General features: G+C 47.5%; 1 protein-coding gene across 1 annotated transcript in view; it reads left to right on the top strand.

The window, feature by feature from the left end:
* LOC119450086 (uncharacterized) overlaps positions 1-26,026 on the top strand; it is an 81,285-nt gene that overhangs the window by 31,571 nt on the left and 23,688 nt on the right. The window lies entirely within an intron of this gene.

The following is a 26,026-nucleotide window of genomic DNA, read 5'->3' as shown; positions in this document are numbered from 1 at the left end:
CGGCTGCGCAGTCTGTTTGCCTCTTCCTTCACCAGCGCTGCTCGCGGTCACGTGTCTGGCACCGCGCGTCGGGGAGACAAGCGCACTCAGCCGTCCTCGTAACACGTCCAGCTGTTACGTAAATGCCCAGGAATGCCGCCCGGTATTTGTGGCAGCTGAAGGACGGGAAGGGAGCACGGGAAAAAAAAGAAAAAGAGCAGTTAGGAACGGGAGAGTGCTAATACTCACTTAAATGCCAGCGTTTCTACTCTATAAGGTCTCAGCGCTCTCTGCGCCACATTGCGAAGGGTACATAGAGACTGCACTGGAAAGCAAGCAGCTGGGCTGCGGGCAGGCGCGTGTTTCTTTCCTCGCGCGGCTCTCGTCGTTCATAAACCTATATCGCGACGAGAGGGGAGCGAAAACTTTGCGAGAGCAGAAAGTTTTGATAGAAGAAAGTAGTATGAGCTATGGAGCTATTCGACGGCGGGCGAGCGGCAGAGGCAACACGGGCCGACGGGCGCGGGCTCTCCCCGCGGGCGACCATTTCGGGTGCTACGAACGTGACTGCGCTGCACTCTAGCACCAGCAGCAACAGCAGCAGCAGCGACGGCAACAGGGGGTGCGGGTATAGCGAGCGTGCGTCTCCTCGCTTCTCTTCTTTTGCCTCGTTGAGCGAGAGCCTAAAATTAGCGTACGTTCCTCGCTCCGCGTCATAGCCGACGCGACCATCGACGACGAAGCCCACTTTCTTCGAGCGCGGGCGGCTTCCCCTGCTGCTGCCTACACCCTTCGCCTTTCACGCTCTCTCACCCCGCATCCTTGCTTTTACTGCTTAGCACATTGATTCTTCATTTCCCCTCCTCTCATTTGCGCGCCCGTTATAGTTCCGTGTAGTTTCTAGCTTCTAAATCGACGTCAACTCCCCCAGCTTCGCGCGCTGTTTACTTTCCTCCTATCTCGGCTCTTCCTTTCTGCTGCATCCGTAGCTCTTCTTATTCTATGTCTGTTCCTTTTCTCTCTTTCTCTCTCTCTCTCTCTCTCTCTCTATTTCTGTCGCCTCTTTTTTTTTTTTTTTCAACACCGCGTTCAGCCCGGTCCCTTCGCAGGGTATTTCTAAGTTATCTCTTCCCTCAGTCCGTCGCGCTCGAAGAACTGCTCGATGCCAGAGCAGCCGCAGCCGTCAAGACACAAGCCCGTCCGATGTCGCCCCGCTCGGCATGCGCCGGTGCTGGGCGGCGGTAGCTCAGGTTACCCCCGTGGGTGTCATTGGGGTCGTGTGCGGCTGCCGCGCGTCAAGCGCGGGGTGCTCCGTGAAGACGGTCATCGAAAAACCGCCGCCACCCCACCGGGCTGGCGCGCGTTTCCCGAAAAAGATCCCTGGGGCGACAGAAACGTGCGCTTTTGCAGATAAGCGAAACGCGAGTTTTGACTGGAGACGTCGGCTGCCAAGGAGAGTTCGTCACTCGTCTCCTGTGGAGACGGCATTTTTTTTTTATTGGGCAAACGCATACGTGTATTCCCTGGGGGTTCGTGACGAAGTCGAGCTAATCGATATTAAAGTTCGGCAGCTGAGGAATGTAGGGCGAGATTGCGATGTAAGTGCGTCAGAAACGAGGCTTAATTGAATTTAGATTAGTAGGCGATGTAGCTCTGATCTCTCCTGATCAGATTGCTTTAATGAAGCAAATATTTTATCTTAACTGCATCTTAACGACGAAAGTCAGAAAAACATGAAAGAAAAGAAATCTCACTGAGTTTTATTTTCAATGAAATGAAGGTTTTTCTCGCGAACTGCCATTAACTCAGTGTGTTGTAAGCAGCATGTCGTTTTTCAGACTTCTTAATTCACCGTCATAATGGTCTGAAATATGGCGACAGATTATTTGAAGACCATTTTTTGGGCCGTCCAAGGCAGGTTATATGCATTCAGCAGCAGGCTCAAAAAATTGAGCGCGGAGTGCGAACCTCAAAGTTGTGCGACTCGTGGACATTTTTTTTTTTTTTTTTTTTTTTTTTTTTACATTTCAGGCAGAGCGATATTCATCTGCGGCACAGACTCGACCAAATTACGTATACTTAGCGTTGCTGACACTAACATTTCTGAAAATGGTTATGTTGCTTGTTATTCTTAATGCCGGGTATTTCCTTCAAAACAACCTGACCAAGTTTGTCACGCTAGTGGTCGAATATCACCAACCACGTGATACCTGCGCACCTTTTGGGCAACACTTCCATTTTTCATGCAGCGCTCACCAGGCTCAGGTAACTCTGCGGTCACCTAACTACATACATATAACTTGGTTTCAGGTCACAAGCAGTACTTGGATTACGAGAAAAACACTTTGACCACGTGTGGCTCTTTAGCGCGCACCCAAATCTCAGTGAACGAGTGTTTCAAGCAAAGCTTCCTTTGCGAACCCTCCCGGTCATGCTGAATAGCCCAACGTAATAACATATACTTGTACTATACTAATAACATATACTAATCCTAACCTATACTAATAACATATACAACGTAATAACATATAACTTGGTTTCAGGTCACAAGCAACACTTGGATTATGAGAAAAACACTTTGACCACCTGTGGCTCTTTAGCGCACACCCAAATCTCAGTGAACGAGTGTTTCAAGCAAAGCTTCCTTTGCGAACCCTCCCGGTGATGCTGAATAGCCCAGCGTAATAACATATACTCGTACTATACTAATAACATATACTAATACTAACATATACTAATAACATATACTAATATACAAAACATATACTAATAACATATACAACGTAATAACATATAACTTGGTTTCAGGTCACAAGCAACACTTGGATTATGAAAAAAGCACTTTGACCACCTGTGGCTCTTTAGCGCGCACCCAAATCTCCGTGAACGAGTGTTTCAAGCAAAGCTTCCTTTGCGAAGCCTCCCGGTCATGCTGAATAGCTCAACTAAAAACAGCACATATACTAGAACGAATCGGCCTATATAGCTATCTGTACTACCCCTTCAGCTGTTCAGGTGACAGGCTCTGTCCCCTACGAATTACGAATGAAACAACAAATGGTACCTAAGTGCCCTTGCTGCAACAAATAAATGCCTACAAGCGCATAGTTCCTCTATTAAAGCGAAGCTTTCTTTCCTGTCCTTTCCATGGTTTGACGGGTCAGCTCGGTCGGTATTTAACCGAGCAAAGCGTGCCGATCCCGGAGGAAGTGCATCAAAACTGGGCTGATCGCGGAGGCAGCGTAATGCGCAGCCGCGTTTGTCACATGAGTCTCGCAGTGAATGTATCCGCAGGCCAGGCACGTAGTGGCTATGCTGCACACGGCTCCCTTGTGGGTAACGAATCCCAGATTTCTTCCCTAATGCGAATATTTGGTTTTTTATATCCAGAACGTGTAGCTTGCACCTCAGTTTTTGGTGGTGCACTTCAACTTACAGAGTAAATAGGACGAAAGCGAGCACGGGGTTTATGACGGCATTGTCACGTTGTAGTGCCGGCGCAGAACCAGACAGTAGCAAAACTGTGAGTAACGAATTTAACACTTTATTGGGCGAACCTGTACCCGCAAAGACAGGTGACACTCAAAGCGCAACGAAAGCGGTGAGCAGGTTGATTATCGAAATCTGATTCACGAGTGAAACGCGTCGGCTAATTGTACATGACTCACCGTACGTTCGCGTGCAATCGTTGGTACTCGCGTACCTTCGGGAATATACAGCACTATTCGCGTCGTGCACGCTATCTGATTACAGACGAGGGCCCGCATTCACAAAACGTTATTACGCTAGTAAAGTTCGTAAGAACAAGAAGCGTCCAATAGGGAAAACGAGCGTATTATTGACAAAGGCCGGTGACCAATCAGAAAAAGTTCTTACGAACAAAAACCTTTGTGGATTCGGCTCCAGGTTCTGTCGCAGGTCGGCAACATTCGAGAAAGTTCCGGAACATGAAGGTGTGTCTTGCGCCGAGCGATAGCTTTGCTAACAGCGGCTAGGCCGTCAGAAGTGGTCACCCGAAAAAAATGTTCACGTGTCAGTATTACATGCAACGATGCTTTAGAGCTGTTTAACGAGTTGAGAAGCGAATTTGTGCATTTCGATGTAACGGAGTGGGCGAATGAACTTCCATGCTTCTTGCTCACGTCGCCAGTTCGGCGCGTGATTAGGCAATATTTATAGACTGCCGAGCAAACCACAGACCTCGCCGTCAAGTGCGGCTTGGTGCAATATCGAGAGAAACTAAATGCTTGCGAAGCATTCCAGCAGTAATGAGGGTAATTAGACCCACCATTCACGCCAATTACACTGCTATTCTAAGCCCGCGCACATACGCGCACTCAGAGAAAGCAAAAAGGTAAAAGGTATGCTCCAAGCACGCGGCTGGGACATCCATCTCGAAGGTGCAGCGAAACTGCCGCTGTTTCTTTTCTTTCTTTCTATTTTTTTGTATGATTTAACATTTGCTTCGCGTCATCCGGACGTAATCAAATAAGCAATTACAGCGCTAACCCGGGTTTCCTAATTGGTTCCTCGGTCGAAGCGATTGCATGGTGCCTTCCGATCGCTGGGACGGCCTTCCTTCCGAAGCTTCTGAGCCTTCCTATGCGGACTTCTTGCAGCATGGTCACAAAAAATTAAAATGTCTGGGGGAGGAGGGAGGGGGGGGGGGGGCGCTATAACTCAGAAAGCATGCAGTGACGCACGAATATCATAAAGGACCACAAAACGAGGGAATAAGCAGCAGGTCGAGTTTGCTTCCTTCCTTTAACAAAAAAAAAAAAAATACTTGCATCGCACATACGAAGAGGATGATTCAAATTAAGGGGGGTGAAAGCAAATCGAGAGAGAAAAAGAGAAGGGTGCGCTAATGATGCCCTTTTTACTGTGCCATTTCGGAAAGCAGCGATACTTTCCGCGACGTTCACGGGGTCCTTCAGGAGCGTTCCGGTAAGAACCACCCTTCCTGAGACTGTAGAAGGAGTCGAAGGCGCCTCCCCGATGCCATGTATTGCTAGCGTTTCTCCTTTTTCGGCAGAGGGCTTTCAAGTGCAGACGACGAGGAGACGTGTGAAGCAATGAGAACTCAGATCACGCGCTGTCGTTAAGGCCCATATGGGGTTATAGTGCGAACGGAATTGGTGGGCGTAGGGGTGCTTGGTGGTGGGTGCGTGCCCCATTAGGCTGATGTGGACTCTTGCGGCGTAACGTGGGCTATTCCTCTGCCTTTCCTTTCGTTTTCTCTCTTTGTGACGCCAGCCTCCTAAGACCCTCCTCTCAAGTGCCTCGTCGCGAAATGGCTAATTCGCACGCGTTTCTCTCTTATGCATGCTTATTTCGGGATTTTCTTGTGTAATCTTGATACGAGCGCAATGACTCCAGCGACGTTACAATCTGGACCCCCGCCCCGATATATGGGGGTCTTTAATGTAATGGAATGTAAATGAAGTGCCGGTGAACTTGTATTCGTCGGGCTGGCTTTTTTCGTCGAAGCGTCTTATCGCGGCCGGGTCTGCGCGAAGTTTCCAGACGACCTTGAAACCATCCTTAGGTGTCAGTTTAGTGTCTCGATTATGTCTCTTAGGTTTCATTCTCTAATGCCTCGCGTATTTTTGAGCCCGCATCAAACCAGCGTCGTCGTTTGTGCGCAGGGCGATGTGTTCTATTGTTCGGCAGCCAGTTCAATGATTTTTAACCCTCTGTAGGTTTGATTAAGCCTTCGACTCATCAGGCGCATATTAAGAACAAAATCCCGCTGGTTCATCATATATGTAAGCGCATAAGAAAGTTTAATTGCCATAAAACATAAGAAAACAGCGAGACTTTGCTACAGCCTTTGCTGGTGACGTATCAATACGATACGAGAAAAGGCAGAGCACTACTGCACATGCAATTCCATACTTTTTTATGCGAAAGCATCAAATTGCCCATTGAGCGAGAAAGCCGGTGTGCGGAGCAGCGAAACGGCACCCAAATTTCCATTGGCTGCGACGCCACGTTACGAGCGCCTCTCGACGGAGTAGAACGGGCAAAGCGGAACACCTACTGCCGCCTTTGCGCGCCAGGTGTTGCGTGAGGGGAGAGGGCATCGCCGCAACGCCACGTCATCAGCGCGCCTCTCGCTCTCGCCGTCTCGTTCTTGGAAGACGGCGCGCGGTCCGTATTTCTCCCTCTCACACCCCCACTGGGCTTAGCTGCTGCGCGCGCCTGCCGGCCTTGGTGGCCGCTGCTGCTTCCTCGGTCTCTCGTCACGCAGGACGTGCAGTGGCATGCGGCGCTGGCACCGCAGGCCGCTGCTGCTTGCTGGCTCGAGAAACACGTACCTCTATGGTACATTACTCGCAGCGCAAAATTCGAAGGACCGCTAGCTCAGCGGCGTTCAATTGTGCATTAATGCTTTTGCATTCACAACTCATAACAAGCGCTAAGGCGCCCTCGTTTTCTTTTTTTTTTTTTGTCGATTCCGTAGATTCTTTGTAGGCAGCGTATATGAAGTGTAGTGTGGCACTTTTTCTGATTATTGTCTAAGATTTATTTGTCGGAAAGATTCTTTTGGAAGTCTACAACATTCAGAGAACGAAAGCAGCACATTTGCTAACGACTTGCGCCTGCAGGCGCCTAATTTAAGTACACAGCAGTCACATGCAAACCGAGCCTATAATATCAGCGAAGCCAGTATACTGTAAGGGCTCATTTCGCTCGATTCTCTTACTTTCTTGTCGTCCACAGTTCATGGCCGGCCAGTCCCGTAGCGGAACGCTGGCAGGGCCACTGACGAAGCGCGAAAAAGAATAGAGTTCGTTAGAATAGAATGGCGACATTATCCCGGCCCAAACCACGCTACAAGTCGGTGACATTAGGCTGTATCTTGCTCTCAAAGGCAAGGAAGAGCACGAGCACAGATGACGTAATGAAGAGGAAGGAAGAGAGGACGGTCGGGAGTGCGTGCCTCTAGCCATGCCACTCCTCGCTCAGATAAAGCGAGGGACAGGGAAAAGGAGAGGCATATGGCGGGTGACGATGCAATAGTATACAATAACACAGCGTCCAGGACACTATACGTGTACTGTAGTACACGCACTACACGCAGTAGTAATGGGTCAACACAAAATCTACTCACGCAAGCACATTTCGTGCATTCGCTTTCACGCTAAATACGAGACAGAATCTGTGGTTTGGCGCGGCGTGGCGTACTTGCGTAAGTATACCAGGATTCTTTGCCGCTACAAAAACTGCGGCAGTACGTTCGAATGACTCTTGCGATGCTTGGAGAAGCTCTTGCGAAAGTTAAAAACCGTTCTCGTTTGGGATAACGGGGTTATTCCGCCTACCATCCCGTCGGTAGCCAAGCCTGAGTCTCACATAACTGGTTTAACAACGACAACCCTAACTGAAGGAACATACAAAAAAAAAAACGATAACCGCGTTTGTGGGTGTAACGAGACTCATTAGGACTCGGTGAAGAATTAACGAGGGATTAGGGAGCAAAGCCTAGAGGCGAGTGGCTCATAATGCCTCTAAACGAGTTGATGTCAGGCTTAATGCCTCTACCAATAGCCCTAATCCTCAGACGCGACGGAACAGGTGCTTTTCTACCGCGGGAGGTTCTGGCCAAAATAAGAGAATAATTTTTAATGCGAAGCATTAGGGGGGTGCCTCATTCCAGTCACTTCCCAGTAGGTAACTAGGTTCTTATATCGCATCGTTTCGGGCTTCTTCACAATAATAGAAAAATATTCCCGACGCTGGCACCTAACCCTATAGGTCTCCCAGCGCAACAACCCGACGTTCTAACTATTATACACGTGCTTCATTTTTCTTCATTGGATTAGGCCACACTCGCACGCATACATCTTTCGTGTGAAAGCCGACTATATATCTTTGAGATGGCCGGCGCGTGCGTGATGATCCATAACACGAGCGATAGCACGTGCTCGGGAAAGCACTGGTCCGCGCACGCCAGGTGTCTCCATAGGGCACAAACGTAGGAATAAAACGTGCGAATAAAAGCCAACCTTACCACTGTCTTTCGCGTGTGTCACGTTGCATATATATCACCAAGGTGCTTACAAAAGCGAGAGCCTGTCAGTTTCTCCCAACTTCGCTCGTGGCAGTTAACGCTTTGTTCTGTTGCGTTGCAATGCATCCCCGCCTTCGGGATCGGCACACATTGCCCATTTATATCCTTGTATAGGAAGAACCTAGTACTACGTAGACGCTGTGCGACATTGTACATATCACCTTCTGCATTGGCCCGGGTAGCGGAACCGGTTGTAACATTTCCTCGCGAGAGTACACAAAAAAAACATCATCCGTCATGCTATCTCAGTCACCGCCATACTAACGACGGCGCCATCGGCGTCGTCGGGCTTCTGTCGTCACACACACCATTGCTCGCCTTGCAAAACACGCTGGCCGATGAGGTAACGCATTGCGGAACACCAAGCGACGCTGGGTATATAGAGCTAGCTATACCTGCAAAATGTTTTGCCTAACATCTAGTTCCCACAGTGCGGTGGAACTGCATAGCTTTATTTTATCTCATTTTTTTGTTCTTTTTTTTAAGAAAACAGAAGCTTCCTCTTTGCACTCCACATACTACGTTTGGCGGTAGCTGAAAGCACCTTGTGCGCTGACGTTGAGCGCAGCTTACGGCACGAGCAACGAGAGGGCTGAGTATTCGCAGTGCCCGCCAGGGATACGCATATCGAAAGAAGGTGTGACCTATATGTGACAGTAGTCCACGTCTTCTGCTTTATCGAAGTTAAACAGTTACTCTGTGCATGCATAGAAAATCGTGTGCGAATTGGCTTAACGAAACGTTCAGCACAATTGCCTTAAATATGCAATATGGTGACTTCGGGGTGACTAACCGCTGGGTGAAATGAAATTATTTTCGGATTCATCACGTGCAGTGCACGTTGATTGGCTAATCCAGAGGGCGTGAATGGTGATGAAAAGAATGGCGCACCTACCGACACCGCAGCGTTATTTTCACGTAGCACATACCTCGAATGCATTGGCAAGATGTCCATCGATCCAGTGTGTCGTCGCTGCCTCACGCAAACGATAAAAGTTTCTCCGAAAGGTGATCGACTGAATGATGCGTTCGCAGCGCTGGCGCCTGTTTAAACGTTTTAAATCAAGAAGATAACCATATTTCAAATTTTGAATCAGACAATTATTTTTGCTGCCAAGCTTTCAGCCAGCTGCTTGTACTCATTGGGAGAAACAGCGGCCCCGTATTTCTTTACATTAGGCTTCTTGGACATGGAAGCCATTGCCAGTCAACTGCATGCAAGATTTTAAGAAAGTACAATTTGTTTATTTTATTTGGATGACTTCACCGCTAAATTCGCGCTAACAGCAATTAAGACATCAACCAAGCAAGCGGGAGGTTCATCGACCAGTTTCCGAGCCTCCGGTGACGATAAGCTTTCCGGAAATCGGCGAACACGTATTGTTCTGCGTTCGCAGCGGAAACTTCTAAATGGCTGCCCCTATTCGCGATGGCATACCTACTAGCATCGACCCATTGTGCGTACATGCACAATGCATTGTGCGATGCACAATGCATGGCTGCGCGTGAATGAGTGTTTATCTATTTCCTCGTTCGCACGAACCTAACGAGTGCAGTTAAAGGGCAATTCGCGTTCGTTCGAAATACCATTTAGCTTCCCTTCGACGCAAACAAAACACCACGCCTATACACGGGCCTGGCTTCGCCGTCTCTATAAGCTTCGGGCACCTCTTAGCTACGACGACAACTGCGCACTCTTTCCATCGTCGTTCCCGGCTCAATTAAGTGTTTAATGAGGAAGGGGAGGACGGCGAAACGAAGACGGAGAAGAGAGTTGTCGCAGCGCCCCAAAAAAGGCGGCAAGCCACTTGTTATTCGCCCACGATGCAGTTCGGCGGTTGAGTGCCAAGGCAATTCCGGCAGCCGTGGGACGATCGACACTCCCGGCTGACGCGGAACACCGCGCGGTCTCAATGAGGCAGCAGCGGCGTGATGAAACGATTTGCCAGGCGTGGCCGAAAAAGGAGCCGCCGTATATGCGTGCGTGATGCGTTGTGCAAGTGACTAATGGAGCGTTTTAAAAATTCCATCTTGCCCAAGAGAGTATTCTGTGTTTCTCTCGAGGAGTCGTTTGCCCAGCGTTGTTTCAATTGTGAGCGAGGCCTTCTATGGCAGAGTACCCGCAGCACAGTACCGCCTTCATAGGTTGTGAAGGTCTGCGGTCCGGCCACACTTGATAGAATTTTGAGAAGGCCGCCTTTCACCTTAGTAGAGCTACTAAAGCAGCAAATTTGCTTGAGATAACCTCAGGTTGTGTACGGGTGAGAGTCTGTCCTCTACTGCTTCTTCTCTGACAAGCCCCGATAAAATATTTGAATATAAGCGACTCTTAACAGCCTCCGCTAAAGAGCTTCAGTTACGAATTTCCGATCGCACGGAATCATCTAAGCAATACAGCTATTGTATAATAGCTAATCATTACACTCACGGCTGAGCAGTCCACAAGGCTACTTATATATCATCAAAAGTGAACATCGCTCGTACGGGAAAGAAAAAGGCGAAGTGGTACGAGAAATAAAGAAGGCAAGATAACACGCAATGTTCGTACGTCACGTATACACGTGCGTAGAATAATATGGAAACGTTGCAATTTTGATCTGTTTTTTTTTTCTCAGTAGTTTCGGGGCTGGGAGCTTGTGTGCACTGCGGAACGCCCAAAACGCTAGAACACCTATTTTACGATTGGCCTGCGTCCTCACCAGAGCGGCGGCCGACGCTGGCTCGTATTCCGCAATCTGTCGTTATGCACAGGGGTTGAGGTACCGTGTCCACGGTCAGACTGTGCAACCTATAGGCAAGAAACGACGGCCGTGTTATAATTTATGCATGGCAGGGAAGTAAACAGACGGCTCTGCGGAGAGTCGCTATATCATATGCTTTTACGCACGCATCCTTCCTCTCTCAGTGCAGAGCTTACACCACGCCAGCTCCGGCCGACCTCACTATACTTTTGCTGTAAATAAGTTGTATCCTTCGCGGTCTCTCCCTCACACACGAGCGCGCTCGTAAATACGAAGGTACAGAGGAGAGTAAGAGCCACCGCCGTATATCGCTGGTTATTCATGGCCCATGACTTCGTCATCACAGGCAGCGCGTTTTTCTGCATTCTTGCGCTCTCTCTCTAGAATACATAAACATGTTTACTTTCCGGTTTCATAGCAAACACAACGTTAACCTCGGCACCGGTTGCTCTCGGTGACCTGTTGGCTTCTTTCAGCTTTTCACACGGGATAGGATAGGATAGGATAAGAAGCGATGGGATGGATAGGATATGTAAGGACGGGATCGAATGGGATTGCATACTATATGATGAGACACTAAAGATGTGATTATATACTAAAGATGAGACAGAGTAGACAAACAGTTTTCCAGCTTCACTAACGGCTTGCTTTAATCGTGTGATCGTGTAGCTCTTGAGGGTCATGATGGCGCTAAGCCGTGCTCCCTCAAGGGCTGCAGAAGATAGCGCCAACCTTTCCCTTTCCCCACGAATCACTTACTACTACTGAGGGTCATGGCAATAATGACCGGGGGCAGTCTGTAACGGTTGACATTAAGCAGCAACACGGAAATCAGAAACGCTTATATGCATCATAAAAGACCGCGAGCGTCAAAAAGTCGCCGAAATGTCTCGCTGCACGTGTAGTGTCTAGACACTACTTTGCGATCCATGGTGCCACACGTTCCCGAGCGCACGGCCCTGTGACCCCGAAAACAGGAAGAAGAGTGGCGCTTGGGGGGAGGGGGGGGGGGGGGGAGGGTGAAATTTGGGACCGCGGTAGAAACGAGAAAGGCGTCTACGCAAGCTGGAGGTGCACTCTTCGCTCTTCGTTATGTGGAACGAATGGCGCGACTAATATATATACGCCGTCGTAAAAGGCGGCCTGTAGCCGCTCGCTTCCCCAAAGATATCCTTTCTCATTTTCTTTTCCTCCTCGCCACCGGCGCCACATCGATCCGATGCCAGCATCGATCGCCGCGAGTTGCACCCGCGCACCGGCGTCAAGGACGAATTCCCGAACGTGGCCGAGTGTGCGTGCGGGCACCGGCACTTAGCAGGCGCCGCTTGGCGTGTCACCCGCAGCTGCTGCATGACTGAGCACCAAGATGCGCGCTCAGGTTTTACCTGCTGCAATTTGCCGGTCTCGTGCGTGTTCGCAAGCAAAAGGCAAACTGCTCACAGAGTCGGGCACGAACTTCGAGCGAAGGCAGCGTGGCGCTTGGTTTCTCACGCGAGTAAAGTCATTCCCATGGCCTCGACAGTACATTTTGCGTCCTATTTATTTCGTCCTGTCGAAAGCATTTTCTCGGATCACTAATTACAAAACGGTGCCCTTAGGGATACTATAACGTGCCCCTTCCATTAATGTACCGTACTGTCACCTCCTGGTTGCATAGGTTAATCTGTTTTCTTTATATTGGCACATCTGCCTTGTCACAGAAAGGTGTCGATCGTAATACTGAGGTGTCATTTCTTTCAATTACACACGTTGGTGAGCTAGTTGGTACGTGACTCGTACAACAAACAGCGCTACAAACAGAACTAAACAAGAAGGCACGAAACAGTGAGCTGTCTTGGTGCTTAGTCCCGTTTTTAACGCTGTTTGTTTTCCAAGCCATGGCCATATTGCGTAATGCCGTTTTCATTTTCTCAGCGTCCGAATCCTAAAAAAATTGGGAAACATAATTAAGATCACAGATGCATGTGTTGAAGATAATGGTATTCATATGTTTTTCATGGGCCCGCTGTTGCATTCAACGTCAACGCTAATTCATAGTGTACATTAGGGCCAGCGCGAAGGACCACGACACAATGAAGAAAATGATGAAAGAATCGTTGAATAGAAAGCTAACAGTGCATTTGCGAAGTGCCGCATTAAGAACCCTTAATCGGCTGAACGCAGCATAAACAGTCGCAGACACTGCAAATTCCACTAGCGGGTGGACTTAAAAAAAGCTGTCAGGTGGTCATGTTATCTATCGCAATATGCGGCGCGGTGAAACTTGCTTATGGCTTGAACATCTTCTGCCCTTGACGTTAGAAGTCGCCACCATTGGCGGTGGTGCGGACAAGCGGATCCAACATGGTGTGCGCAATCATGAAAGAGGAGGAGGAAAAACATTTATTAAGAGAAAAAGAAACAAGCAGGCGTCTTCCTGCTTGTGTTGGGAAGTGCCCTCAGTCCAGGGCTCCTGCGGCTCTTGCTGTCTCCCGGGCCCGCCGCACCAGTTGTTGCTGGTCACGAGGGTCCGAGCTAGTCAGCACGGCCTCCCACTGCTCCGGTGGGGGGTTGGGTATATGCGGGGCTACCTGTATATTGGGGCATGCCCATGTGGTGTGATATAGGGAAGCGTAGTCGTTACAAAGGGGGCATTTGTACGAGTGCAGTGCAGGGTGTATTGCGTGTAATCCTATTAAATGGGGGTATGTGTCGGTTTGTAATTGTCGCCATGCTACTGCGTCTTCGCGTGAGAGGGTCTTGTGCGGGGTGGGTATTGTCGTCTGTTCAATCTGTGGTGTTCTAATATGGCGTGGTATTTTAAAGCTACAGGCTCCATAGATGCGGCCGTATCCCTCTCTTGTGGCGCCCGGGTGGCATGAGCTCGGGCTACAGCGTGCGCACGCTGATTTCCACGGAGGGACTCGTGTCCTGGAGTCCATACTATTTCAACGTCGGGTAATTGAGAGGCTTGTTTGAGGAGTCGGGCGGCGATGGAACATATTCTGCCTCTGGCATAGCTACGACAAGCTGCTTGAGAGTCGGTAATAATTGTAGCGTGTTCTTTGGTTTGACTAGAGGCGATGGCTAAGGCGATGGCTGTCTCCTCCGCTTCGAGTGTGTTGGCAGTGCGGACCGTCATCGAGACCACCTCTTGAAGGTTATGGTCGACAACACTGACTGCCATGGCTGCTTTTCGGGGGTACTGCGCGGCATCTGTGTATAGTATGTTGGGGAGGTTACCGTATCTTGTTTGAAGAGTCTTTGCGCGAGCTTTGCGACGACCGGTATGATGTTCCGGGTGCATGCTTCTGGGGATGGCGGCTACCTTGATATGCTCCCGGATGTTGGGAGCATATCGTGAAAGAGAGCGTTGCACCAGGTAATGCGCCCGCTTGCACATACGATAAATCATATGAATGTGTCGTTTGCTGCGCGTGCGATCTGGTGCAGTGAATGAGAGCTCGATGTATGCAAGATCATTATTTTGGCCAACAAATCAGGAAAAACGTCGCGCTATGTGAATCAATGACATCTACTCCCTTACTTCCCCTATTCAGTTGCGTTTACGCGCTGCTGGGTGGCATTACTCATGTTCTCGTCGTTTACGATGCATGCGCTGCTGTTATATAACATCCTAAAGAAAACGTGGTAGCAGCGCGTTCGTTAGTTCAAAAGATATTTGAGATCGGAAAGGAAGGGTAGGGTGCTCTATTTTGCCCTGAGGCTGTGATCTACGTTGATTTATCAAAATGCGCAACATGGTAAAGAGAAGCTGGATTGAAAGCTCTAACGTCTATACAGCTCAACGTTTAGTTCGGTGGCCATTGAAAGGTGTCTTCAGTCGTCTGTCCTCTTCAGTTTCCGCTGCAACGCTTCCTTCCTAAACGACGCAGGGTAAATCTGTAGCAGGTCAGCGGAAGGTGTCGCTGAGCGCTCCAGTCCCTCACCTTTCTCTAGCGCATTTTTATCCGCCAGGCTCAAGGGATCCTTGGGAATCCTATCCGCAGGAGCCTTGCGTTTCAGATGGATACAAATAGCCGACATTATCCCAGTGACAAATGCGTCGTAATCCGGAAGAGCGCCACGATGCCTTATCCCTGTGACAGGGGATTTACCACGTCTCTGAGGTCACTGGTTCATTTCGGCTTGCCCGGGTCCAGTTAGTTCCATGTCGCAAGACCGGTGATCGAAGCGACCGCTTCTCTCACTAATAATTGGTGTCCACGCGCGTCCCCACCGGCCCCTACGTTGCTTAACGCTAAACTTTTTCACAGCCGTAAGTGCGCTGGTTTGTCCCATGTCAAACACCCTTACACTTAAGGCTATAAAAAATTTTATCGTACATGACAGCGAGCTGAAACTAAGCTGCGACGAGACAAGTCGTATCTGAGAACTGTGCATTAATTTTGACCATCTGGTGTTGCGCATCAAAATATCTGACACAAAAGTTTGACAGTGATAGCTATTAAAATGTATTTCATGCAACTATCGAGTCGTCTGTTGCAGCTATCGTCATATTCACTTGCCACAAAAAGTCCCCCAAAAAAGAAAACTTCAATTATCCTTATCTACAATTCAATATTACCCCTTAAACGTGAGGGTGTTAGCCATGGGAATAAAAAAGCACCCTTTATAGACCCATCAGGGTGTTAATATGTTTAGTGTAAAATTCCCGCACCAGCTGGCTTTTATTGTTGCCTTGGTAAGCTACAAGTGTTGCAACTGGGACTCGTTGATAGTACATACTTCGCGCTCTTGCCTGTGTCCTGTTCTGTGTTGTGTGTTTTGTGTTCAAAAGAGCGGCGGTACGAAAAGTAGGTAAGATACAGTAAGTTAATGCCAACGGCTAGCTCGTGCCGAATCACGACTACGTTTAACGCAAGTGAACCAGCCTGGCTCTTGAGGTGCATTTCAGCCTGCGCACAGCTTTGTTCTAGTTTGGTTAAAATTGGTGATGAGCACGACGTAGTAATAAGTACAAACAGTGGGAGAAACCGTGGACTAAAATGTTACGTGGCAGCGCGTGCTGCTCGAACACGTGTGCGCCACACTTGCGCCGCTAAATGTTTGTATATATGCTCGTGCGTATAAAATTGTATGTAAATGCTAGAATGTTTGCATATCACTTACGGACGCACTTGGCTGCAACGATCACACCACGTCGTAACGATACGTAGCATTTCCCATTTTATTGCGAACTTATGGTGGACGATGTCGGCAACGGGCAAATGTTATATGGGTCTGCACATATATCTTCATACTTCATGGCTTATCCCTTTTGGTCCAGCTTAAGTTTTAGAAAATTGAGATTATCAGTGTTCTGTTTGCTTACGGTTCATTCATTTAAGAGTACCTTAGGTTGTCGTTTGCTTCTCATCAACTTTTGGCGTGCTTTGAGATAAGTGATAAATAAAGAAAGCGCTGGGGTGAGCTTTCAATAGGAGGACCGAGTAAGGCTCGCAGATAAACGTACGGGAGCGCTGTCTATGTGCCTTACTCTGTCCTCGTCTTCAAAGCGCGCCTCCAGCATTTGAAACTCGCCCAAGAAGCGCCACTATGAATATAAGTAGCTAACAATGCTAACACAAAGTTTCAAGCAGTACCTAACGTTTCGATCACAGTGTTACTCACAGTAGCGTAAGCAACGTCACATAGTGGTTAATATAAATCATCTTCTCATTAGTTTTAAATCATCTTCATCCCAATGAGCACAATGGTTTACTGTTCTTATACACTCGCTTATGAGTTGTGGAGGCACGAATAAACGCCAGAGTCATGTAGAAAACGAGTAACAGCGCTGAACAGCGGGACGTGACTGAGACAGACGAAGCGCTGTCTGTCTGTCACGTCCCGTTGTTCAGCGCTGTTACTCGTTTTCTTCAGATATGTGCCAACCAGCGCAAGTTAGCACGTTATTGCCAGAGCCATCCTTTACGCAAGGGGAAGCACTAACAGCTAATCTGGTCGCAGCACTTAGATTGAGTGAATCGTCATTTCCGTTTGTTTGCTTTTTCGGGAAATTCTGGACCTTAGATTTCGCAGTCAAAAATTTCCCAGGCAGATTTGCTCAGTCCATGTCCGTCTTTTGTTCTTTTGCTTACCTTACTGCTGCATGGCTGAGTAGGTTTGTGTCACGTGAAAATATCGGAAAAGAGCCGGCGTCGCGATGCGCGTTTAATTTTGGTGCATTATTATCTTCCTGTGTGTTATTATTATTATTATTATTATTATTATTATTATTATTATTATTATTATTATTATTATTATTATTATTATTATTATTATTATTATTATTATTATTATTATTATTATTATTATCTGCGCTAGCTCTCTTTAACCGCAGATCATTTTCAGAGCAAACCATCTTGCAGAGAGCGAAGACAGCATTCTTACTTTTTTTTTTTTTTAAGGACAACAGACAGGCACAAACGCCTTTAGCCAGAATTGGCGTTCATTGCTCTGCACGTAACCTGGGGCCCTATAGCGTAAAACTATTCCTATCTGTTTTTATTCCAATCTCCCGACGTCAAAATTACGCAACCGTTCCCCCGTGATCAAGTGTAGGGTAGCAAACCGGATTTTCCGTGCTACTTAACCTGCCTGTCTTTATCCCTTTCTGTCCGTCTCTCTGTCTCTCTTATTCTTCGCGTCATGTGTTCTTCGATGCAAAACTGATAGCCAGCCGAAGGTATACGCGATGCCTAAAGTTCTCCGCAGCAGATGATTTCCAATGGAACAGATGCCGCGTCCCACGTGATTCGGCTGTGGCGCTCGTCACGGAGAAAACAATGAGAGATCCAATAACAGAGGAGCGCACAACGCATCACGGGCGTCAGTGTCAAACTTCTTTCGGAAGGCTGGGTGTCGATGTGAGAACGCGCTTGTGCATCGCTTGGGAATGCGCCGAGGACAAACGTTCTCGCGCGGTTCTTTCGACGCCGGCTGTGGCTCTCGATCGACGAGCGATGCATGCAACGAAACACCGAGGCGAGGGAACGACAAAATAAAGAAGTATAATAGACGAGTACCACGGTGTGTAGGGAGAAACGAGAAAGGCGATACGGGATTTGGAAGCAAGGCTGGCGTGATATAGGCTGTGAAAGTCGAGGAATGCCAGATGGATAGCGTTCTTTTGATGCCGCTTTGCGGAAGCGAAGTGCTCGACAATAAACGCGCCACGACTTTTGAGCGCCACCTCTGAACATAGCACAATGGAAAATGGTTTCCTGATAGGCTTCTTTTTCTTTTCGAGCAATGTGGGAATTCTACGGACGCAAGAATTGTTCGTAGAAAAGTGTTGCTTCACGTTCTGAAATAACAAAAGAAAAGCAGTGGTAACATTTAGTTTGCTTGAATTTGACCGTCCTAACTTATCTGTATGCAATTCAGATTAGAGCTTCACCTCGGTAAAAAGAATACGCTTCGATTCGCTTTCTGTCGGGTACAAAGATTGAAATGAAGCTGGCACTACAGGTGACCTTTCATTGCCGCACGTGCGTGCATGTGTGTGTGTGCGTGTGCGTGTGCTGTGTGCGTGTGCGTTTGCGTGCGCGTGTGCGTGTGCGCGTGCGTGTGCGTGTGCGTGTGTGTGTGTGTGTGTGTGTGTGTGTGTGTGTGTGTGTGTGTGTGTGTGTGTGTGTGTGTGTGAACTCGTTTACGCACCTTTTCGAATTTGATTTATTGCAGGTAATGCAATAATGTCAGCTCGTGATGCGATTCATAATTTAACAAATTATACCCCATAGATTTCACTACATTCTAATAATTCATTCATTCCCATGTCAGATACACTAATCGGAATTTACGCAGCATCTGGCAATTCAGCACAATCCTGCACTCAAATCACTAGTGTAGGCCACAAAGCCATTGCATTAAGCTCAATCAATCCTTTGCTGCGTTTACTTTGTGTATTATTTTTTTTTCGCTTCTTATTGTGGTCTTACCGTTTTCTGAGCCGCCACGTGTAGCAGTTAAAAGTGAAACGACACAGATTCCACTGCTTGAACATTTCACATTATCAATCCCCTTCGCTTCAGAAACGCCTTCTCTGTCGTGCTCTCTCAACGCGAAATTCTTTCCTTGAAACCTTTCCCAACACTTTCCTCTTACGTCCAGAGAACGGGAAGACATTTAAACTTCCATTCATCTTAATCTTCCTGGCGCAGGACATCCGGACGTTCAAAAAGCGATTACGGACGGGAGGTACTTAAACAGATCCAACATATTTTTCTGTCTCTCTCTCTCTCTCTTACTCCCTCTCTCTTCACACAAGGTGGAAAAGCGAAAGATTTGCTTCCGCCGCGATGCAACGCTGAGTTCTCCGTTCTTCCATTTCCACACAAAACTTATGTACCGCGCAACACGCCCTTGCCAGGACGCCCTGCGTGGCGCCAGAGGCACTTTTCGTAACGACCAACAATAACGATCGTATACGGAAGACGCAATTCACAGAGCAAGGGCCCATTTCTCAGCGGCCCGCCTACGAAGCAGCCATCGTGGGCGACCATACACGGGGCATCGAACGACCGTGTTCTTGTTCTATTTGGCCCGCGGTCGCTCCTTGATGTCGGTTTGATCGTGAATGCGACGGTGTTTGTAAGTTTTGCCATTTTGTTTATTTTATCTTTTATATTTTTGCCCAAAGAGCGGGAGCGAGTGGGCACTGTAGGAACGAGTGGGAGTGGCGTGGGTATCATGACAAAGTTCACACAAGCAATAGCATTTAAAATGAAAAATACGAACTATATAAGAACATAGGGAACGAGCAACTATAAACACAAAACACGCGATTATGATGGAAAATGATGATTTCGAATCAAAGACTCGTAATGGTGAAAAAAAACCTGAAAGGAAGGTGTAAACGATTTGCGATTGTCCATGAACAGCCTTGAGATACTTTGGTTATCTGTCAAGGAACGCTTCAAACATACCTGAATACGACCGAGAGCGGAAATAAATAATGCTGATCTGTTGATTGGCTGGTGCATATCTTGTTCAAATAAATCTTTTTTTCAAATAACAGCGCGGTGCCTACCTCTTATTTTCGTGGTTCTTGTGGCTAGTGCCACTCTTGCGCTGCTCGATCGCCATTGTTTCGCTATTCCAACGCGCACAAAACACCATGTTGATTGCTTTTCATTTTGCTTTTAGCATTTGCATCGCTCTTGCATGTATGCTAAAACTTGCGAGAGAACAGGAGTAGCCAGCGCCTGCTACCGGCACTAACATCTCCTCAAACGCGGCTAAAGGAAAAGAAATGGAGGAAGGAGAACGTGAACGGTCGCCTACGTCACTTCCTCTTTTTCAGTCTTCTGCGATCGTCCTGTGTTCTTATAGTGAAAAAATGTCACAGTTTCGCCCTAAGGGCGAATCAATGAATGCGATAGCAACACAGCAATGTCATACGAAATTAGGTGAGCGGCTTTGGTAGCAATATGAATTGTAGTAAACATGAGCTGATTAAGTAAGCAGGTGTGCTGCGGCGTAAGTAGACCGACATGAAGAGAGACTATATGACCACGAGAAGGCGCGTGTGAAACGGTGGTGTTGATGAGAAGAGCTTCCCGTGGGCAGCGCGTGCGAAGGGACACACCTGTAGCGCTGCACTGCCGATCCGGGCAGCATTGCATGTGTAGCGTGCGTTGGAAAATGTGGCCCGACTATTACTAACTGAATGAACAAGCGTGGTGTGAGCGCGCACAAACAAACATGAATAGATCACACTGAATGACTGCAGACAACGACCGTAAAAACTCTGGCAGCAAGCGGATACGCCGCAGCGGCGAAGGTACGTGCGGTCTATCGCTTCAACGGAAACTGAGCGGCGAATGCACGGCGCATAAAGGTCAGAGCCGTGTGGAGATAAGAGACGGTGCGAGCGAGCGACGAGCGCGGTTGTTGGCAGAGTTTTACTTCATTGGCCAATTTACTTCATTCACACAAGCACACATCTGGTAAATCATGCTTCATCTATCAAAACGTGTAGCGCTAATGTGCTAACTAGCGATATGAATATACCAGCGTCGCAATGGTCTCTAGCTCACTTCAGCTCTTGGAGGAAAGTTCAAGAGCTCAAGAGCAAAGAAAATCGCGCTGTTATACACAACCTTCAACTTACACATCGTCCTGGTGATATCTTTGTTTATTTTTTTCCTCCTCGGTGCTGGATTATGACTGTCGTGTGCAATAGTTTACCTTCAGTTAAAAAGGTAACTGCTGAGGATGAAAACGAAGAAAATTATGGTGATGATTCCGTCAACAATGGCGCAAAGCCACTTTGGGGGATAGGCCAAGAACCTGGTTGTATTATGACAATAAATTAATGCGTAATACAGTAGCTAGCCTTGTTTACAAAAAAAATAAAAAGAACTTAATAATAATGAAAAAAAACAATGTATTGGGGTAAAGGGAACCTCACTTTTTTTCCTCATTTTTCTTTTGCTTCCCTCCTGTGGCATCGTTGCTGGTTTATTAAAACTGTCTCGCTGACTCTTGCGGTAAATACAAAGCATGCGCCGTGAGCGATCGCCGCTTTCACTCATCGCGCTTCGTCGATCAATGTCGCGGCTTCAAAGAGCATTGCAGCTTTCCTCAAACACCGTCATTTCTGGGCCACGTTTCCAACCGTGACATCAAAGCTCGTCGTTAAGACTGACTAGGCGCCGAGGTAAAAATAAATAAAAAAGAGGGCGCAGTGCTCATGATCAAGAACGACTGATCGAGGAGCTCTCCGCTATGCGGCAACCAATTCTGCACAATATCAATATAGCGAGGAAGTGAACCTTCAACACTCTTTGTGTAAGAGAAAAAAAAATCAAGCTAAAACAAGGAAGGGATTCCGCAAGAGGGGTGATGATTATGGAGTGGCGCGAACAAAAGGACCCGGCCAATGACGATGGGGCGTGTACGGTGCTAAATTGCCGGACGCACATTATCGCGCTCGCGTCCTTACATATATAGGAGGCGCGACAGCCAAGAGAAGAAAGTAAACAAACACGATGAGAAAGAGATTAAGAAGCAGAGGAAACCGCTGGAGTGGCAATCATTAGACGCAGAATCTGGCTGCTGGCATTCGTCAGCAACAAAGGTGGCCCTTCAACACCGCAGAATGAAAGGAGGGGTGAGGGGAATGGCGGCTAAAGGGAGAGGGGAAGTCGGTTAGCCTCGCGCTGTACACTAGCCACAGAGCGGCGACTACCCAGTACCGAGGTTGGCGCCCCGATCTTTCCCCCGCCCACTGCATTTTCAGCGTCTTGTGACCCAGAAAGAAGGACGGTGGACGCTGCCGCTTATCGATCTAGGCCCTCGCCGCCAGACTGACCCGTCTTCTCTGTCTCCCCCCGGCTCGCGACGCCCAAGAGTTGGAGGTGGGGGATGCGTCCTTCCCTGAAGATAGAGTCACCCGTTCTTCCGGGTTCCTTGCTCCTATATATCGAGGTTTATGAGACGCCCGATGTTCCCGAGAGAGCCGCGTATAGGAAGATTAACTTGTCGCGCGGTCATGGTTGCGGACAAGTACGGGGCCGCGTCGACGTAATCTCAGAAGGTGCTCGCGTTGCAATAGCCTCGAATCCGATGCACGTGTCTTTCGAGCGCCGAGTCTACATAGGCCCCAATTCAGTGGGCACTGCTAAGTGAATTAGCTATCTAGGCACGTTTTCGTTATACAAGCTCGACAGACTCCCCCGTATTCGTTGCCGTCAAGACAATGGGCCGATCGGCCATTCATGCCTACTGGAGAATGCCCTACTGCGACGATTATTCATCATTGCCAAGTTGCCGTTGGCGGGGTCAGCATCTGAGACCGCAACGGCTCGCAAGAGAAATATTTTTAAAATACGTATACAGGATTCACGCAAGCTTTAACTATAGGCCTACACAAAGAACTGCGTTAACTGAAAGCAAAACCCATATAGGACACATGCAAACATTTAGTCGATTCTGAGTCATCGCGGAGATGTGCAAAAGTTTGAATAAGTTAGTTCGAAACTTTTAGAAACCTCTTCGCCGGTTGGCGCGGCAACTCGACCGTTCCACCAATGTTCATCGTAAATTCGGTAATTAATTACGCGCTCTAGCATCTTACCACGCACTCTTTTAGAGTTTTCCTCATTGTGAACACGAGGTCTGACTGGTTCTTGCAAAGTTGCACCCACAATTTGTCTTCTCGTCCACGCGCCCGTTGAGGTTGCTTGTCTAAAATCGCCCGAATGCGGCTCTTCACGAGCTGGCATTGTCCGCTGACGCACCCACACACCCGAGCAAACGTGAAACTCGGCACCGAATTCGGGCCCATATTCACAAAAAGTTTTTGCGTTATAACTGTTCGTAACAGCAGACTCAAGCCAATCGTGAGGGCGCACATGTCATTAGCGATAGAGCCGTATACCAATGGCAAACAGCATTTGAGGTTCTCATAACGGATATTGCTAGGGAACTACTAACTGTACAATTAAGTCACACGCTCCTCTCCTGTGTGCTGTAAGATGGCGAACGTCGCGTTGCCTGTACCCTGTATTTTCACAGGTCCCGATGCCACACATTTCACTAAAATAGACGCGTTTACTATATTACTACTAATTCGGCTAATGTACAAGAAATATCCCGCGAATGCGTGTGTTCAATTGCGACGTCTACTTAAGACAGTAATATAGCGATTAAAGACGCAAGAATAATTAAGGTAGCTTGCGGAATTCATTGCAATCAGCCATGGAGCTTAAAATTCAACACCATCTACTACGCAATGTTTATTCACAAAAACTTCACTACGTCCTTCTGAGATTAGAATTCTTCCACGGTGTTGTTGTTCTCACTTATTTTTAAATTTCATTTCCTGTATCGTTCCTGTTCCCGATGTTGGGATTTCGCTTCGATCATTTTCTCTTTCGACCAGCGTTCAATCTTCTTGGACGAAAAATGCGATTTCCCTCCGAGCGATTGCCTCTATCCCATTCCGTTGCGTTGTGAAAACACTCGGAACTACTCCACATCTGCTATAGGGCCGAAAAACAAGGGGAAAGTGTAATAGGTATTCGAAGACGCAATGCGCGGAACTTGCCTTACCGCTGCCAGAACCTTTTACCTCCGCTGTCGTGCGCTGTCGTCGACACAGGAAGCACTCTTGTGATTGCGATTCGTAAAACGTCAGAGCAATGCCACTGGCTGGGCCATGCTCGCGATTCTTTTTTGTTTTGTTTTTTTATTCGTTTGTTGTTGACCGAACTAGGCTGTCCTGAAGCAATGGAATCTCTCTGTAATAGAAGCCATGATTCGGACAGCCGTCCCTATACAGCCGTGACTTGACCCAGATTGACCGAGCACTCGCATCGTTCTGCACGAGCACACAAAGAAGACCCGGAGGGAAGCCGGTCCGAGCTTTCGCTCTGATGGCAGCGCGCTTTGTGAAAGCGTGGCGCCTTGTCAAGCTGCGCTGAAAGTGAAATATAGGGTTCTCGATGTCAACTGTGTGTGTGTGTGCGTGTTTGGACATTTAGTGCCCGTTCTACCGAGTTTCTTGTTTCGTTGGCATCGTGTTTTCGAATGTGGAATAGATAGATAGATAGATAGATAGATAGATAGATAGATAGATAGATAGATAGATAGATAGATAGATAGATAGATAGATAGATAGATAGATAGATAGATAGATAGATAGATAGATAGATAGATAGATAGATAGATAGATAGATAGATAGATAGATAGATAGATAGATAGATAGATAGATAGATAGATAGATAGATAGATAGATAGATAGATAGATAGATAGATAGATAGATAGATAGATAGATAGATAGATAGATAGATAGATAGATAGATAGATAGATAGATAGATAGATAGATAGATAGATAGATAGATAGATAGATAGATAGATAGATAGATAGATAGATAGATAGATAGATAGATAGATAGATAGATAGATAGATAGATAGATAGATAGATAGATAGATAGATAGATAGATAGATAGATAGATAGATAGATAGATAGGAAACAGAGGAAGGAAAAGGATGTTAACCAGAAAAATATCAGGTTTGCTAACCTAGCCTGCATGGAGGAAAGGGCAAAGTGATTTAAAGAGACAGGAAGGGAGTATCGAAGCAGAAATCGGTGCACAAACTTCTGAGGCGGTACATGCAACTGTTACCGTCTGTCTCACAAGCCCACAACCGCAGCAAGCGAACAGATGCTCTGCAGCTGCAGCATCCGTTCGTTGTGACCACTGTCCTAATGTTTTTACCCTGACAGTGACCGGTAGTCCAGTGTCTCTAACATGGGGCGCTATAACGTAAAATGATTCCTAAACTGTTTTGATTCCCAACTCCTGACGTCAAATTCACGTAACCACCGACGCAAGGATCGGGCGGTGACCCGCAGCGTTGTCTGAACAACCCAATTAAACACTCTCCTCGTTCATAGGACGTCACCTTTGTTCGCTTTCAAAACCAATAACATTGTCGACACTCAGCAGTTTTTCTTATCTAATTGGCTGACAAGAGGCGAGGAGCACGCTCTAGTGGAGAGGGTTTCGATGGGGCCGAGCCATCTTCTATTCATTTCGGAACAGGGCAGTTTGCGGCTATTCAGAAAATTTTTCAGTTTTGTTCGGCATATTAATGCATTCTTTTTCGCGTACACGTCGCTTTGACGTGGTGAGTTTTCGCGGTTTTGTGAGGTGGCGTGACAGACAGCTAAGTGGGCGTAGCCAGAAAACATTGGACCAATATCAGATAGCTAATGGTGAAAAGACGTCGAATCAGGAATAATTATTTGTCTTTTGTGCGGTTTAATCATGCATAATCAGTGTGTACACGTTATATCAGATGGGGAGCTGTCGCGGTTTTCGTGACGTCGCGTGACAGACATGCGAAGTTGGGAGTGGCCCGATAATGTTTTGACCAATCGTGGAGGCTGATTGCAGAAATTGGAATCAAAACAGTTTGGAACCATTTTACGTTATAGCGCCCATGGGACACAACAGATGACTTTCCGTATACTACAACGTGGGCCACTGTTTCACGACAGCCGCAATTAACTGTCTGTAAACAAATGCAATGGGAGCCCGTTCATCTGAGTTTAATGGGCAGTAATCTCCATCAAAAAGAAGAATAGTGCCAGGGCACGACAGTCGTAGAACATATTCAACAGCGATTGGTCCATGCGTAAGGCAGTGTTTGCACTAAATCTCGCTAAAAAAGTATGCCTGTGGTGCTAAACAGCCGTTAACTTACGGGAGCCTATACGGCTTGTC

This window comes from Dermacentor silvarum, chromosome 4 (assembly GCF_013339745.2).
Source record: "Dermacentor silvarum isolate Dsil-2018 chromosome 4, BIME_Dsil_1.4, whole genome shotgun sequence".
Classification (NCBI taxonomy): Eukaryota; Metazoa; Arthropoda; class Arachnida; order Ixodida; family Ixodidae; genus Dermacentor; species Dermacentor silvarum.
This window is presented reverse-complemented; position numbering and strand designations above follow the sequence as displayed.